Raw genomic sequence first — 12,622 nt, forward strand, 5'->3', positions numbered from 1 at the left:
ACTTCCCTAGATAAAGTAATTAACTAGTTCTATGTGAATATGGATATATTAGGCAATAACGATGGATGAAGATTTTTTTAACCAAACTAGTAATCACTGGCATGTCATGGGCCAAACCTTTGGATTAATGTTTCTTAGTATGGCCAAATTCACATGCAAAAAAAATATAGAATTTGTCCATTTCCAATAGGTGCCATATAATATGAATAACATATCAATTCCAAATAGATGCAAAATGAATTGCCAACTGGTTATGTTATCTGATTATGTTTACCTATCTACACAGGTGGTCTCTGTGAGGAGGACACTTATGCATGTGAACTGCAACCGTGTCAGAATGGTGGCGTCTGCGACAGCCAACATGGCGGCTACAGGTGCCTCTGCTCTCAACAGAGCCAAGATGGCTTACTGTACGGAGGCGAGAATTGCACAGTCGCCCTCCTGGGCTGTGACGGCAACCGCTGCAAGAATGGTGGCATCTGCTCTCCCCTCTTCCTGAACTACCGCCACACCTACACCTGCACCTGCCGCGCAGGCTTCACCGGCTCCAAGTGTCAGACGTCCACCATCTTCTCCTTCGAGTCCAGTGGCTACATGTATGTGGAGACCCAGCTATCGGACCCTGAAGTCCCTCTCAACGTCACCCTTAGCTTCAAGACGGATCGGCCTGTCGGCACCCTCCTCCAGCGTCGGGTCGACGACCTGCTGCTCACCATCGAGCTGGTAGACAGCCGCTTACGCCTCAGCATGCTAAGAGCTCAAGGGACAAGAAACCCAGTATTTCTGGAGCTACCGCCAAGCGTGGCGGACAGCCAGTGGCACACGGTGGAGGCCTGGCTGGGCTGTGAGGAGGAGGGGAGCAGTGTGAGGCTGCTTCACTCCCCCTGCGCTGAGGTGGGCTGCACCAGGGAGTTCCCCGCCACCGAGACACCCCTGCTGGAGCAAGGCTCCGGCCTACGAGAGCCCAGCTCGGTTCGCCACAGCCTCTTTCTAGGAGGGGTGGGACTGGGCTGGGGCTCCGGTGGGGTGGCAGGAGAAAGGGAGGCTGAGGCTGCAGACGCGCCTGCCCCACCTGGTCCAGCTGCTTACTTCCTGGGCTGTTTCCGGGACGTGTTTGTGGAGTCACAGCTGGTAGTGCCCGCCGTCGCCAACTCACCGGCTCAGGTCAACGTCACAGCCGGGTGCAACGACAGGGACAAGTGTGAAGACAGCCCGTGTCAGAACCGGGGGCATTGCATAAACCAGGGATGGAGGAGCTATGTGTGTGAGTGCTACAGACCGTACGAGGGGACTACGGACTGCACTGAGGGTAAGGCCTGAGGGATGTGGTCTTGCGCTTGCATGTCTGAAAACACTGTAAATGTAGCAGCAAAACACTTGAACAGTGCAACATATGAAAACAATGGGCATAATGTAGCAGTAACATGATACAATATGAGATCTATTCCATTTCAATGCAATAATCTCACATATCCTATTAGAGCCAGCGTGTGCTTCTCATGCAGCTCTGATAAATGTAGCTTACAACAAAACGTTCAAACTCAGAAAGTAGGGATAATTTTGGACTTCACTAAAGACTCTGGTATGAGTTTCATAAACGAATCACCTGAGGTCAACAGTTCAGCCTCAATAGAATCACTCCAAAATCTAAATGGCTGGCATCCTAATGTGGCACATAAGAGGTGAATAAAAGTAACCTGTGGTAGACTGCAAAGGAGCTTAGAGAACTAGCTAAAATAGCATGTAGAATACACACACACATGCAACCATGTAAACACACACTTACACACACCCACGCATGTACACATATGCATGTACACACATATACATACACAGTAACACACAGATATACACACAGGCAAAGAGGAGCAGACAAACAACACCTGACTCTAGGATTAAGGAAATGTTTAGGGATTAAGGACCGCCTTCACTTGCCGTAAAACAGGGTTGCCCAAGGACTCGCACGACAGGGGTGTCAAACTTATTCCATGGAAGGTCTAGGGTCCGCAGGTTTTTCTTTTTTTTCTTTCAATTAAGACATAGACAACCAGGTGAGGGGAGTTCCTTACTAATTACTGAACTTATTTCATCAATCAAGTACAAGGGAGGAGCAAAAACCCGCACACACTCGGGCCTCCGTGGAATGAGTTTGTCACGTGCGCTAACATGATAGGTGGAAATAACTGTTCTGAGTACCGGTCCGCTTCACCTAGAATTAGGGATGGGCAACTGCTTGGGACCGGATTGCCCCAGCTAACACAACTGACTCTAATAATCAACTAATCATGGTCTTAAGTTTAGAATGCAATTTGTTTAATCAGGTGTGTTGGCTAGGGAAAAAGTGATACCAATCTGACCCTCGAGGACTGGAATTGCCCATCCCTGTGACTTGAAGGAGTGATATAAACATCTCAGGGTCATACCAAGTCAAAGTTGGGGGCAATTTCATTTGAATTCACTTCCTGACTTGATTCAGTTTAAATGGAATTGGCACCAACTCTTTTACCCATGTCAGTAAACAAAACCAAAAAAAGGCACAGGCACACAGTAGTTCACCCGGAAATAGAAAGGTAGTGGAAATCATGCTATTGTCTTTGTATTTTGACACTCTCTCTCTCTCTCTCTGTTAGTTCTTCATCTATCCATTTAGTAATTGGGAGGATAGTGTATGGAATTTTATTAATTGTTAAAAACTCTCTCTATTTCTGTACCAACACAGAGTACAACGCGGCCAGGTTCGGCAATGAGGACGTGGCGAGCTATGCCGTCTTCTCCTTAGATGACCCCCCGGGTTCTGGCACCATCGCCATATCCATGTTTGTGCGCACGCGACGCTCGAACGGCCTCCTCCTGGTCCTGGCCAACAGCACCAACCAGTACCTCCACCTGTGGCTGGACGATGGCCGGGTAAAATTTCAGGTGAACAACTTAGAGAGCCTGTCGGGTCGAGTCGTGGTCAGCGACGGCCACTTTCACTTGGTGACGGTGCGGCTGGAGGGCGACTTTGTGACCCTGTTCCAGTCGGCCCATAGCCAGGGAACCATCCCCATCCGGCCCGTGGTGGCTCAGCCAGGGGACCTGGTCTACGTCGGGGGCCTGGCTGACCAAAGAGCCTCTGCCTCCTTTGGGGGTTACCTGAAAGGCTGTGTCCAGGACCTGAGGATTAACAGTAAACGGCTGCAGTTCTTCCCCATAGCAACCCCAGTGGCATCGTACGGCCTGGTGGAGCTGGTCAATGTCACACAGGGATGTACCAGTGACAACGCCTGTAGTGTGAGTAGCTGGATATACAGTATTCAATACACATACAGGTATTTTGCCACAACACAGTTGCGCCATGACAATACCAGTTCTTAAACCCAGAGTTCCAAGTGGCCAATATTTCTGGGAATGCCCGCGAATCAGACCAAACAGAACAGACTGGGATTTGGGAAGCCAAAGGGAGCGTGAAAAATAACTTCCTTAGATTGAAGTCCACATCTAGTCATACAGCTAAATTTGATTTAACCCACCCACTAGAGTTGTAGCCGTGCCATGCAGCTTAGCTGTGGATTTCTCTGGAATAAGAATGTCCAAAAAGTACATTTTCCAGGAAGATTTCAAATAAATATTTGGATCAACAACAAAAAATGTATTGCCTTTTTGGCAGCAGTTAGGGCACACATTAACACTTTCAGTTTCATCTAATCCAATAGAATGTCAAATATTTCCTAGTAGAAACAGACCAGGCGACATAGGTACATTTACCTCTATCAAGGTGCGAAGAAGGTATTTAACGTACTGTATGTCCAGAGGTCAGAGACCACTGGGCATTCCCGAAACATGTGTACATAGCTCCGGACTGAACCAAGAGTGCAACCGTTGCAGAGATTATTGCCAGAGAGTTTAATCTGGAAGCGTCGATAAGGTATATAATAACATTTGTGAATACATATAAATGAATTAACTGGTGAGAAAAGTTTTCTGATGAGAAAACATTGTTCCATATCAACTTTCAGTTCAAATGTTCTCAGAAAAACCTAGAACTTCTCTGTTCCAGATGGAAGTGACCGCAGCTGCACTCTTGTCGGTAGAGTTACATTTGGAGTAGAGAGTGGAAACCAGGCCAATAGATTTGGGAATATTCAAAAGTCTTAACCAGGATCAGAGAATCCCAGGTACTCCGAAGGCTTTTAGAGCCGAGCGGAGCCTACGGTAAAAAAAAAAAGTAAGCAACTCCTATGATTCTTTGAGGTCTTGAAAAGTTTGAAGACCTGAATTGTTAAAGATGTCACTGAGGGTGAAAATATTTCTACTAGACCATTGAGGAAAATCAAAGGGTTTTGAGCCTGATAAGATTAGGTTATTGTTTCACAAGTGAGAAGGGCTGTGAAAATGGAGCAATTATTGGACCCATTCTGAGACATGTAGATTTTTGTTTACAGCCAGAGAATAAGAAGTCTTGTAGTTTAATAGGTTTTATTAAAGCCTCTTCATTGGGACCCAATGCGGCTTGATTAGTGGGATCTAGACAGCTTTTCAGAAATCTCAAATGGAAAGAAAAGTAATTATTTAAAGTTAGGTAGAGCCAGTCCACCAAACGGTTTGGGGCGCTGCAGGGTATTCTGGGTCGTTTGTCTTTCCAGCTGAAATTCCTGCACAATATATACAATTCTTTGAAATATTGAAGAGGGGTGATTTGGGAAGCATAGAAAATACAAAATTAAAGCAAGGAAGAAAGTTCATCTTAATCACTGAAATTCTACCCCGAAGTGTAATATGTAAGGGAGACAAGTGGGCCAAGTCCTCTTTAATTTTCCCAATAGTAGCTGAGTAATAGTCTTGTACCGTTAGTTGGAAAGTGGGCTAGAATTTGATCCCCAGATAGGTGAAACCTATTGGATTTAATTGGAGAGTCTGTGTTGTGGGGAGAGAGAACTTCTCAGCTGCAGGATTTAGGAGCTATAAAATGGACCAATTGATATTATATCCTGAAAAGAAACCAAAAGGTTCAAATAATTTAAAGGTGCAATCTGCAATTGCTACAGCCATTTTCGGACTTGTGAATTAACAATATGTACACACCCATTGATTCTTGAAGAATATAATTTATAATTGCCTCATGAGCTTAGTTCAACTGTCATACCCCATCAGAACCCAAAATATATTTTACTCCAATGTTTGTAAGCAAAGTAAATGTAAACAAACACTATAAAAACATGGTTGAAACTATCATTTTGATAGCAGGGATGGCCAGTCTTTGCGTCCATAGCTCAGTCAATGAATTTGAGAGTAGTTACATTTCTTAGCCCCATCCCTCAGCTTTTTACCGAAAAAGGGGCGCTCTGTTATTGTTTCAACTGCTGATTCCCATTTTAAGAGAATGACGTATAGAGTTAGAAATATCTGATAAGAAAACTAGAACATCATCTGCATACAAGGAAATATGATGGACAGTACTTTTAATACTAATAGGTCTCTGGACTTTGTTGCACAGCCTGGGCAAGAGGCTCAAGAGACAAGGCAAATCAAATTGGGGATAATGGACAACCTGGTCTTGAGCCTCTTTGCACCCTAAACTGCGGAGAAGTGGATCAGCCAGTGAGAACTTGAGCAAAAGGCTCGTTGTAGAGAGTCTTAGTCCTGTGACTGATAGAGGAGCCAAACCCAAAACACTTTAACACAACCCGTAAGTACAGTGAGGGAAAACAGTATTTGATCCCCTGCTGATTTTGTATGTTTGCCCACTTACAAAGAAATGATCAGTGTATAATTTTAATGGTAGGTTTATTAATAAAAAAATCCAGAAAAACGCATGTCAAAAATGTTTTAAATTGATTTGCATTTTAATGAGGGAAATAAGTATTTGACCCCTCTGCAAAATATGACTTAGTACTTGGTGGCAAAACCCTTGTTGGCAATCACAGAGGTCAGACGTTTCTTCTAGTTCGCCACCAGGTTTGCATACCTCTCAGGAGGGATTTTGTCCCACTCCTCTTTGCAGATATTCTCCAAGTCATTAAGGTTTCGAGGCTGACGTTTGGCAACTCGAACCTTCAGCTCCCTCCACAGATTTTCTATGGGATTAAGGTCTGGAGACTGGCTAGGCCACTCCAGGACCTTAATGTGCTTCTTCTTGAGCCACTCCTTTGTTGCCTTGGCCGTGTGTTTTGGGTCACTGTCATGCTGGAATACCCATCCACGACCCATTTTCAATGCCCTGGCTTGAGGGAAGGAGGTTCTCACCCAAGATTTGACGGTACATGGCCCCGTCCATTGTCCCTTTAATGCGGTGAAGTTGTCCTGTCCCCTTAGCAGAAAAACACACCCAAAGCATAATGTTTCCACCTCCATGTTTGAAGGTAGGGATGGTGTTCTTGGGGTCATAGGCAGCATTCCTCCTCCTCCAAACACGGCGAGTTGAGTTGATGCCAATGAGCTCCATTTTGGTCTCATCTGACCACAACACTTTCACCCAGTTGTCCTCTGAATCATTCAGATGTTCATTGGCAAACTTCAGACGGGCATGTATATGTGCTTTCTTGAGCAGGGGGACCTTGCGGGTGCTGCAGGATTTCAGTCCTTCACGGCGTAGTGTGTTACCAATTGTTTTCTTGGTGACTATGGTCCCAGCTGCCTTGAGATCATTGACAAGATCCTCCCGTGTAGTTCTGGGCTGATTCCTCACCATTCTCATGATCATTGCAACTCCACGAGGTGAGATCTTGCATGGAGCCCCAGGCCGAGTGAGATTGACAGTTCTTTTGTGTTTCTTCCATTTGCGAATAATCACACCAACTGTTATCACCTTCTCACCAAGCTGCTTGGCAATGGTCTTGTAGCCCATTCCAGCCTTGTGTAGGTCTACAATCTTGTCCCTGACATTCTTGGAGAGCTCTTTGGTCTTGGCCATGGTGGAGAGTTTGGAATCTGATTGATTGATTGCTTCTGTGGACAGGTGTCTTTTATACAGGTAACAAACTGAGATTAGGAGCACTCCCTTTAAGAGTGTGCTCCTAATCTCAGCTCGTTACCTGTATAAAAGACACCTGGGAGCCAGAAATCTTTCTGATTGAGAGGGGGTCAAATACTTATTTCCCTCATTAAAATGCAAATCAATTTATAACATTTATGACATGCGTTCTTCTGGATGTTGTTGTTGTTATTCTGTCTCTCACTGTTCAAATAAACCTACCATTAAAATGATAGACTGATCATTTCTTTGTCAGTGGGCAAATGTACAAAATCAGCAGGGGATCAAATACTTTTCCCCCTCACTGTATGTCCATTCTAAGCGGTCAAGGGACAGCACCAAGGAACAGCACTGCACAGGAAGATTGTGCACAGGAGCATGAAAGCGACATTGGATATTATCTCAGACGAGTCTGCCTCTCATAAGACGTGATCAAAATGGATCAAACCATGCACCTGCTTCTCCAATCTCTTTGTCAGCACCTTAGAATAGATTTTAAAATAGCTGTTCAAAGTGCAATAGGCCTATCTATAGCTTGAGCATTCAAGAGAGTCCTTATCCTTCTTAAGAAATAGGGAAATTAGGGCTGTTTTTTTGGTCCCAGTGGAAAGAACCCATTTGTAAAGACTGGTTTATTGAATTTAAAAGTAATGGCCAATTAAATACCAAAGTGCTAACAGGAGTTTTAGAGGCATCCCTCCAGGCCTGGGGATTATAATTTTTCTGCATAGATAAGGCGGCCAATTTCAGTTCATGGATTGAAATGGGACATTCATGTTCTTCCGCTTGTTGTAACGAGATGGAAATCTCAAGTAGTTCAGATGAGGTTGGTAAATCAGGATCTTAAGAAGATTTGGATGTGTAGAGATTAACACCTGATTAATGTGGGAGGGTGAAGAGCATAAGGTTCCATTGGAGTCTTTGATGGCATCGATAGAGGCTAGACATTCAGATTGTTTAAGCTCCAAGAGCCTGCTAGGTCTATCTGCATTTTCATAATTCGATTGTCTAGTTTGTAAGTATAAGAATTCACCTTTAGCATTTGTGAATGTTTCATATTCTGGGTTTAGAGAGGCAAATTGTTTAGTTCTGTCTATTTGGAATTGTTATTTTTGTAGTGTTTCTGCTATTTCTTTCTCCAAACAAGCAATTTCAGAATAACAGTTTCTATTGAAATTGGATAATGAAGTACAAGCTCCTCTAATGAAACATTTAGTGACTTCCCAAAGGTAACGAGGGTTATTCGTTGTTTTAGAGTTTAGGTGTAGAAATTCTGTAATTCTTTTTGAAATAAATGTATGGAAATAAAGATGTAATCCATGTAAGAGCAGGTTTTGTGCTTTCCAGAGAAGGTGTAACCTTTGCAGATTTTTTTTTTAGTCGCCACGTGTCAACAATGTTGAGCTCCTTTAGGAATGATTGGAAGTAAGTTGAAGCGGTCAAACGGGATGGAATTGTCACGCCTACACCCGCTCCCCCTCCCTGGCGCTTGAGGGCCAGGATACCCGTCATCATATGCAACTGTTACCATTATTACGCGCAGCTGCAGTCATTGGACTCACCTGGATTCCCTCACTTTGTTGATTGCCCCTGCATATATGTCTGCTCCTCTGTATTCCCTGCAATAGCATTGTTTGTCGTGTTTATGTCCAGACACTGTTCCGTCTATATTAAATGGCTCACTCCCTATACCTGCTTCTCATCTCCTGCATTGGGTGTTACAGTAATAACACTGTGAGAAGAATCTAAGTGCGGGTTGAGAAGGAGATTAAAATTGCCCGCCATTATTATGGCTGTGTCTGTAAAGTCCAGCATTTTGAGTTTTAGATTTTTTTGAGGTGCATATACCGACACCAGACAGAGTCTTGCACCATTCAAAGTGATAGTTACGAAACAGTATATTTCCATCAAAACGCCCCTGGTTTTCGAATGTGCACGAGTGTGCAATAATTCCTGTTCAGAAACCGTTTTACATCTTGTTTTAGACGAGTTTCTTGAATAAAATCAGTATCTATGCATTTTCGTTTGAATAAATCAAAACTCCATAATCTCTTGAAAGACGAATTAAGGCCTTTGGTGTTCAGACTCTGTATATTAACATTAGTCATTGAGATGTAAACAAATATACTTTCTTGGTGAGTAAAGTAAAAATTTTACATGATCGAGAACTGTTTATCGAATATAGAAATTACTAACTTCACTTTAAATGTAGGAAAGTGATTACCTCAATTGTATCAGTTAGCCTTAACTCAAATATAAATCAGTAAATGCAAAACAGTTAACTACACCCAAAGCAAAAATTCAGAAGCATTCTATCTGTGTTGACTTTAGCCTAGCCCTAGAGCTCAAAGAGAGCGGCTGAGACCTGAGACACACGTATAATAGTTATCGGCCCTGTCATTACTCAAACCCTTTCAAGAAACCTGTTTCACTAAATATATCTGAGTACAGTTACATAAAGTGATTTTTTAGTCATTAGTCAAACCAATAGTAGCTACTGAGTACTGTTACATGCACACAATAATGCGATTATTGTGAATAGTTAGATTAATATAATAGTTTGATTAAAATGTTTGAGCATATTTGATTCTGAGTTCGGACATGTAAAGTTTGTATGTGAAAACTACTTCTAAGACGCATACATTCAGTTGTTTTGAACTCACTTCACTCAAGCTAGAGAGGTAGGCTCGCTCGGCTAGTGCTACCACATGCACAGATCAAATAAATAGTGTGCAACCGCAGCCCGCAATTCGGGGCGATCCTGCATGTGGGTATACGCACAACGTCTTCATGCATGTGACACTTTTGAATGTACAGTACCAGTCGAAAGTTTGGACAACTTCTCATTCAAGTGTTTTTCTTTATTTTTCCTATTTTCTACATTGTAGAATAATAGTGAACACATCAAAACTATGAAATAACACATATGGAATAATGTAGTAACCAAGTGTTAAACAAATCAAGGCAAATAAATGATCTACTTTGAAGAATCACAAATATAAAATAAAAAATATATTTGTTTAACACTTTTTTGGTGACATGATTCCATATGTGTTATTTCATAGTTTTGATGTCTTCTACAATGTAGAAAATAGTCAAATAAAGAAAAACCCTTGAATGAGTGTGTTCAAACTTTTGACTGGTACTGTAGGTCAAAAGGGAAATAAAAGTATTATCTAAGTTATTTTGCTCCCGTCTCTGGAGTCCTCCTTGCTAACTAGTAGGAGCGAAAGCGGTAGACAGCGTCCTTCGCTCCCACCTGCCCTCACCATCATTAACAGAACTGCGGGAAAACAGTGCCCGACAGCCGGGGGAAAAGGACACTCTACCGGCCGCCCCCGCCTCCCGCTAGCACATCAGGTGGGAGACTGGGGCGACACAGTGTGGTAGCTAACTAGCTAGCTTGCTATACCGTGTGCTAGCATGCTAGTTAGCTAACTAACTCGCACCCGCCATCTGTGTACTGGACTAGCTGGCTAAGCTAGTACACAGTGTTCTTCACTCCCTCCTGCTGAACACCTGCCCATCGTAAACAGAACTGCGGGAAAACAGTGCCCGACAGGTGGGGACAAAGGAGACTGTCTACCGGTGTACGGCTAGCTAGCTACCCATTGTCGCCCCCGCCCCTTCTTTTGTGGGGTTTATCGGCATCTGGCATCCAACCTTATTGTGCATTAACGTCACCTACTGTACTGGAGTTCCCCGCCTGTCCAAATAATTAAAAACATTTCTCTGAAAACAAGGTGTTTTAATCGGTGTATGCTTACTTCGATTTTGCCTTTATGCCAATTAAGATAAGCAGAGTAAACTGTTTAAATGACTATTGCATAATCTGCCTACTGCCATAATCAGTTTGATACCAAATTATTACTGAGCATGTAACGCCCCCACTAAGCCAGGCCTTGAGTGAACTGTAGACTTTACCACCCATGACTGTATTTGATAGTGACAGAGTCATGGTTGATGAATTTGTTCATTTTCAACCCTGTGGCCTTCACCAAGTGAGTTCCCAGGTGAATGTTATCATTATAATTAAACTCTTTATGACAATACATATCTCATAAGACCTCATTTTGAAGCCTAGCATTACCCTATACAGTGGCCTGAAACTCAAAGTAACAGGCCACATCAGCCCTGCTAGGATATCCAACAGTTGAAATTTGTATTCACCTGCAACCTGCATTCATAATGATTGCTAGGGTTAGGAACAGTGGGAGCAGACTACCGAAGCCATTTAAACTGAAACAACCATTTTAATAACGGGTGTAAAAATTCTAACTAAATGATTGGATTAGTTTAAAAATATATATATATATATATTATTTATCTTTGTTTAGTATAAGATTAATCAATCAATCACTCAATGTACATGCAAAAAAATAGTTGTATCAACCTGTAGTAGAGCATGCTGGGAAAAATACTTTTAAAAGAGAGTTGGTGTAACTTCTCATTTAGTTTTGAGTCAGTACCACAAACATTTTAAGTAATAATGTATTTTCATTGACTTGGGTTCAACTTACTAGAAATATTTGTATAAAAATGCCTTGGAGTTTAAAGTGGCAAAATACGAATATTCATTGACATTCTGGAGTAGGTGCAAGATAATAAGAAAAAAATATTACACGGGTTTGAGTGAGAGCTCTAAGTGGTGTTTCCTAATGGCCACACACCTCTCCAAACTGTGCACAGTTCAGGCTAATAATTTCAATGCACGTTTATGACCTAAGGAAAGAGCCTCAACTATAAGGTGCATTTTTTTCCCCATTAAGGAACTGAAGAAAGCACACTTGTAGTTTTTTGTTTGGAACAAAGCCCTGCCACTGGGCACTAAAGTCAATTCAACATCTATTCCACGTTGGTTTATCGTTATGTCATTGAAATGAAAACAATTTGGAAACAATGTTGATTCAACCAGTGTGTGCCCAGTGTGCTGCGTCACCACTATCCCACAATTACTGTCGTTGTTTACGCAATCCAAAAATGTTCCATTATTAAATGTTCCAACATGGCTAGCTAAGTTTAAAATCCAATCTTGCAGGTTTTGGCTTTCAAAAGGCACCTCAGGCAGTCAGATTGTAATGTTGGTGCGCATAGAAAGGAGTCATGAGTTCATTCAAGTGCGTGTTCCGTGACGTATTTTATTCACAACATGACAAACAGGCTCATTGTGTTCAGGACAACCCAGGGTATAACGCATGTTATCTTTGCAACTGTGGATCAAACATAGTGATCATATATGTTGATACTGTAATGACATGAGTTTTATGATATTGAAATGTGAAGTGCACATTTGGACTCATGGGTGTGTGGATTGCTTGTATGACATCAAAGTGGTATTCATTATAATCCTCAACCTCTCATCTTTCAGAACACATTTCCCTCACTCAGACAACAAATGTGCAAATGTAGCGGGAGGGATAGGGGCATATTCTTGTGGCGCACGGTGCTCAAGTTTATAGCGGCTGTCAGTCAAAACCCATACAGCGCTGTGAAGCAGAGCCCTGACTTCATGTATAGCATGTTACTGTACAGCTACTCCGTTTCAATTCAGGCGCTTATCAATGACCAAATCTGACACTTTAAACCCGTATACAGGATGACTGGCTGAGAGTGGAAAGGGCTACACAATAAAAACAAATGTACCAACATTTCTGAAAATGGATATAGCGC

The 12,622-nt window shown here is 42.6% G+C and overlaps 1 pseudogene; it reads left to right on the forward strand.

The window, feature by feature from the left end:
• The first annotated feature begins 228 nt into the window (after positions 1-228).
• LOC115157709 (protein crumbs homolog 1-like) overlaps positions 229-12,622 on the forward strand; it is a 29,114-nt pseudogene continuing 16,720 nt past the window's right edge.

Source organism: Salmo trutta, chromosome 21 (genome assembly GCF_901001165.1).
Source record: "Salmo trutta chromosome 21, fSalTru1.1, whole genome shotgun sequence".
NCBI lineage: Eukaryota > Metazoa > Chordata > Actinopteri > Salmoniformes > Salmonidae > Salmo > Salmo trutta.